The sequence below is a fragment of the Euleptes europaea genome, chromosome 1 (genome assembly GCF_029931775.1).
Source record: "Euleptes europaea isolate rEulEur1 chromosome 1, rEulEur1.hap1, whole genome shotgun sequence".
NCBI classification, from domain to species: Eukaryota; Metazoa; Chordata; class Lepidosauria; order Squamata; family Sphaerodactylidae; genus Euleptes; species Euleptes europaea.
Window position 1 is genome coordinate 162,685,428 of NC_079312.1, and position 6,115 is coordinate 162,691,542.

The window sequence follows — 6,115 nt, forward strand, 5'->3', positions numbered from 1 at the left end:
TTAAGAAAAAAATGTGTGTTGCGGGAAGTGCAATGTTCTAAATTCGTCTCACCTTGGAAACGGTGGGATTTTTCATAAAATCTCCGTGCCACCCCATACCATACACATTTCATATACCTAGGTAGATTCTCCCCCTAGGTGTTCTTGCAGGTCCTGGTTGTTCATAGTAGGGCCCAGTTTGAGGTATCCTCACTCACGTCGTCTGTGGAATTCTTTGCCAAAGGTATCTCCAGTGCCTTTTTTTTCTTTTTACTTTTATGACAGTTTACACAATGATATTGCTGCCTTTATCACATTCCTGTGGCTGACGGATACTCAAGCCTTGCCTTAACTTGTTACGGAGCTCCGTAAAAATGGGAGCAGAGGATATTTTTATAACAATATTCACAGGTGTTTTTTTTTTATTGTTTTCAAGTGCCGGAAGTGTGGTCAAGGACAAGGCTGTCTTGGCGTAGTGATTAACGACGTCTGTTTTTGATTCTAGTCCCTTTTTTTTTTTTTAAGAAATGCTTCTAAAAATGATGATTTTCAATAAATGATATGGATTGGGGGGGCCAGGCAAATACAATTGGGTCTTTTTTCCCCCCTCCCTCTTAGAACATCAGAGAGGCAGTGCTGGATCAGGCTAAGGCCCATCAAGTCCAGCAGTCTGTTCACGCAGTGGCCAACCAGCTGCCTCTAGGAAGCCCACAAGCTAGACAACTGCAGCAGCATTATCCTGCCTGTGTCCCACACCACCTACTATAACAGGCATGCTCCTCTGATCCTGAATAGGAATACATGACTAGTATTCATTTTGACTAATAGCCATGAAAGCTCTATCCTCTATTCCCCTCTTAAAGCCTTCCAATTTGGTAGCCATCACCACATCCTGGGGAAGGGAGTTCCACAATTTAATTATGTGCTGTGTGGGGAAAAAAACTTTTATCTGTTTTGAATCTCTCACCCTCCACTTCAGCAGATGATCCCTGTGTTCTGGTCTCTCCATACCATGCATAATTTTATTGAACTCTATCATGTCTCTCCTTAACGGTCTTCTTTCCAAGCTAAACAGCCCTAAGCGTTTTAACTGCTCCTCATAGGGCAGTTGCTCCAGCCCCCTGATCATTTTGGCTTTTTTCTGCACCTTCTCAAGCTCTGCAGTATCCTTTTTTAGGTGTGGTGACCAGAACTGTACACAATTCTTTCTTTCCCTCTGTTCTTAGACCGAGGTCTTGAACAATAAAACCTTAAAACTTAAATAAGACCCATCTTTAAAAACACCTCCCTCGTCTCTTCTCTGAAGCCTCCAAAAAACGAGCAGCAAAATTCAGTATGCTGAGGGTCAAAGTCCTCTAAGAGGAACTGAACCTATTGCTCCAAAGTTGCTCGAGAAGATGTGGACCATTTGTTAAAACATGGTGTAATCAAGTTTAGCCTAAGTTGGTATACGTAAGGACAATACAGAAAGATCTGTACCAAGGAGTCCACTGACTGAAGAGGGCAGGGACACAGCTCGTTTGAAAAAGGGATCTTTAGCATATGGCTCAGCAAAACCATTGAAAAAAGGCAATTAAATCTTGAATGCATAAAGATTCTACATAACTTTGGACTAACCAGAGAATCCAGATAGGAAGGAAGATTACTCTTAGATAACCGGCCCAGGGCAAGTGGGGAACATGTCCTTAGAAGTGTAACTCTTATCTCTAGCATAGATCAATTTGGCCACATGTTTTTTAGATTGATCCACAGAAAAAGTAAAGGCCTTCCACCTTCAAATTTACAAGTGATAGCTTATGTTCAAAATGCTGGAGCCAGGAAGCCTTATAAGAGTCTTTGAGGGTTAAGCTTACCAAGCTATCCTCCTGGGCCTTAAAAAAATAGATGAAACCAATAATTAAAGGTGTGTACCCAGGCACAAGTTTCTATTGAGCTAAGACCAAACTCATAACAAAGGGCTGATGATAAAATGCACCTGGGGAGCCCTCCTATTGCTCAAAGGAATGAGGACCGCACTATTTATGGAATTGTCTATATAGGGGTACCATACAAAAGTTGCAACATCACCATTGAGATAAAGACTCTAATAGCTGCTGGGATATAATGTGCCCCATTAGAAAGAGAAAAATTGCAAAATTGCCTTCAGAGTAGCCATAGACTTCTGAATGACCAGTTGTTTATGACATCTGCAGGACAAGGTGGAATGAAATAGGATGCCCAAATACCTAATGAGGAAACCTGGGAAATCATCCGCCCATTAATTATCCAAGTCTCTCTTTTGGTGGAAGAGCGAGGAGCAAAATTTTAGTTTTAGTAAAATTTATGCAAACAATAAGTATGCAATCTTTTCAGAGCCTGGAGAAGACAAGCCTGGGTTCCGGAGAGTAAAACGGAGTCGTCTGCATAAAGGAAAAGAGGGACTGACGTATCCAGTAGTTTAGGCGCGTGGAAAGAAGGGTCGATAAGAAAGGCTGGCAAATCAGACAGATGTGCCTTTTAGCGCCATCCCCTTTTAATGTACCTCTGCCTATCCCCCAAACAATGGGAAAAGGAGCAGTTAAATGACCCTTCCTGTTATACCACACTTGGGCTGTAGAATCAGTATAAAGGTTTTTAGTTAATCACAACAATCTCCCATCAATTGTGGTGGACTTCAGTTTAGCCCAGTTCCCAAACTTTTTGGGCCACCGCCCCTTGGTTCCACAAACTCAACCCCAACGCCCCCTACCCTATAAAACGCATTATTCAAAATAGGGGTTTGCATGACTCACTAAAGAAGATAACAAATTTCAAAACAGTAGCAATTAATTGCACATCTATTCAAAATCAAAATGTCTTAGTTGAAATTTATTCAACAAAACTGATTAACTTGATCCAGTGGTACCAGCTCTTCAAAGACTGGGGAAAAACTCTGATAGTTTCCACCAAATTTGCCATCATGGTGCCATAGCTTGATCTGTTGTAAATTAGTGAACAACACAGTTGAAGGGCCCCACCTCTAGTGCCCCCTGCTGCCCTCTTGCCTCTTAATGCCCCCCTAGGTAATCCCACTGCCCCCGGGGGGTGGTACTGCCCACTTGGGGAGCTACTGGTTTAGCCCATAGTCGGGTTCTAGATATGGAGTCAAATGATAGGAAAGATCTATAAAAGCCACATATAAATAGCCCTTCCTTGAGATGGCATACTTAACTGATCAAACGGGACAACACATGACAGTGATCAAGTGTGCTATATCCCTTACAAAATCCCACCTGTTCTGGGCCAAGAATCCTGGAGTTGGCACTGTTTACGCCGAACACATCAACACTGTGGAGGGCGCAACTGCAAAATGGCTGCCACAGGAGACGGGACCAGGCACACAGAGGAAAGCTCTAGTGCAAGGGAGAAAAAGGGTAATTTAAAAATATGCTGGGGAAGAGGTGTAAGAGAAAGCAGAACACACGCTGTAGGGGCAGCTGCCCCTGAAATAGTGCAAACCGGCAAAGCCAATCAGATGTGCAGCGGCCAATCAAAAGCCCTGCTGGGCAAGAGCCCCACCTGGTCCCACTGACATTGCAAAAGCACTAAGTGGACACAAAGGTGTGGGTGGGCATCATGAGAGCCAGCATGGTGCAGTGGCAGCAATCCAAAGGTGCCCATGGGTTTAAAGAGGCTGGGGACCTCTGTCCTGCAGTGGTCACGTGCGACTGGATTTTCCTGTGAGGACTGATCAGTCCAGTTGCAACCGACTGCTGGAATGCAATGTTGAACGATGGGGTGGTTGCCCAAATATCAGTGAATGTCGATGTAGGTAAATATTGGCAGTTTGTGGCATATGCTTACCTAGCAAGGCTAAAAACAAACCATGGTTTGGTGTAGTACTACAACACTTCATCCTTCCAGCTGTGCATGAGCCTGCAGTTCCACCCACCCTGTTTATTTAGATTGAGAAGAATCCCACCACGCTGCCTCTTTTTCTTTCTAATGGCAACAGCTATGCCTTTCTAGCTTTCCTTGATCTCGAGGAATTTCCTTGATTTCCTTGACTTAACACACGCCCTGTACTGATGTACTTGGTGCCTTGCAGCCAAATGTGGCAATAGCTTCCATTTTAAAAAAGTATATTGTTTGAAGGGGTGCCAGGTGATAAAAGAGTCTAACGTACAACTCATCATTTGATGCTTGTTGGAGGCCAAGGCAGCCTCCCTCAATACTGGAGGCTCAATACCGTTGGCCGTGTTTTTCTGTTTTCGTAGGATCATAAAGGCTCCCGGCCTAGCTGTCGTTGGAATCGGCAAGCTGATCAAATGCTGTGGTCTTGGCCAGACTGACTCGGATAGACTATATCTAAAGTGGCTACCAATGGCTGTTTGAATATTTTCCTTTGGAAAATGTTAGGACGCCATGGGTATGTTGTGGGCCTCTGGTGGAAAGAGCGTTGCCGATCATGGGCGAAGTACTTTGGAAAGTCTCTTGGGAACAGCTTGCAGGCCACTCCTTGTAGTCTAGAATGCCTCCGTTATCTCAAGATGGTCATTTGGGCAAAGGGTGGGTTGAAAAGACAGCCGGCGCTTGTCTAGGGGCCAAAGGGAAAAGCCAGGATATAATTTTTAAAAATATGCTGGACAGGGAGAGCTGGATTCAAATCCCTGGACGGATGTGAAGCTTGCTGGGTAATTTTGGGCCGGTCATGCCCTCCGTTTAACCTACCTCATAGGCTTGTGAGGGGGAAAACGGAAGGGAGAGAAGACCGTTAGGTGCTTTAAATTCCTTATGGAAGAAGAGTTGGTTTTTATACGCCTACTTTCTCAACCACTTAAGGGAGAATCAAACCAGCTTACAATCGCCTTCCCCTCCCCACAACAGACACCCTGTGACGTAGGTGGGGCTGAGAGTGTGACTAGCCCAAGGTCACCCAGCCGGCTTCGTGTGCAGGAGTAGGGAAACAAATCCAGTTCACCAGATTAGCCTCCGCTGCTCATGCAGAGGAGTGAGGAATCAAACCCGGCTCTCTAGATCAGATTCTACTGCTCCAAACCACCGCTCTTAACCACTACACCACGCTGGCTCTCTGGAAGAAGGATTAGAAATGTACCAGATAGCCTGAACAAGACCTGAAGTTCTTCTCTGTCCCGTCCCCCCCATACACACAAATACACAAGGTTTAGGGTTTGACGCAAACATGTTTATTCAAATGGCTTGTAATGGAGGTAATGCCAGTTTCTACAATGGCAACAATTCAGGGGTGCATAATGGTGGAGAGCTCAAATCCTTCTGATTTGACTTGCTACTATAAAATGTTCAAGGTTAGGTTGAAGCCAGGCCCCTCCGGCCATGCCACCTTCCACCCTCTACACCACACGTCCGCAGCGAGGGTTAGACGAACATGCTGCCGAGTTGCGGCTGACTCGTGGCGACCTCAGCCGCAGGGTGTTCAAGGCAAGAGGTGAGCAGAGGTGGTTTGCCGTTGCCTTCCTCCACACGACACCCCCTGTCTTCCTCGAAGGCCTCCCATCCAAGTACTGCCTGTGGCTGACCCTGTTCCGTTCACAAGCCCTGATGAACGGGCCAAACGGGGCTATTTGGGCTGCTACAGAGTAAGGATAGTCTCTAGCAAATATGTTGCACCGACAGATGTCCATTTGCAGAAGCAGCCGACAGAGCTGCCCTTGTGTGATTCAGCAGGCCTCGGCCCAGCCCTTCCCTTAAGGTGGAACTGGGATGCGGGGGGAGGGCATACGTGGCACTATCTTGCTCTGAGAAACGGCTTAACCTGCCACCTGCACAAAGTGCACAGCGGTTTGCTTCTGTCACTTCTATGTCACTGTCGGAAGTGTTTTTCTGCAACAGGAGGAAGGTGAAATCTATGGAGATCATCAAATCGCTTTGTACAGATTTCAAGGGGGGGGAAGGTTAGAACATCTATCTGGCCTTTAAGTTGCCTTTTTTTTTTAGCACAATTACTCCCAGGATAGGCACATGTTCAATAGGTCCAGCCTTCGCTAAGCGCTGTGTCTTGCCAGCAATGGCTGCACCTGTTGAAATTCTGCCTTATGGCCACAAAGGAGTAGACCCTATCTTAGGAAGTCTTATCTGGTGATGGCACTGCTGGGCCAGAATTCTCTCCTCTGGCACCACATTTGGAGCAGTAATGGGG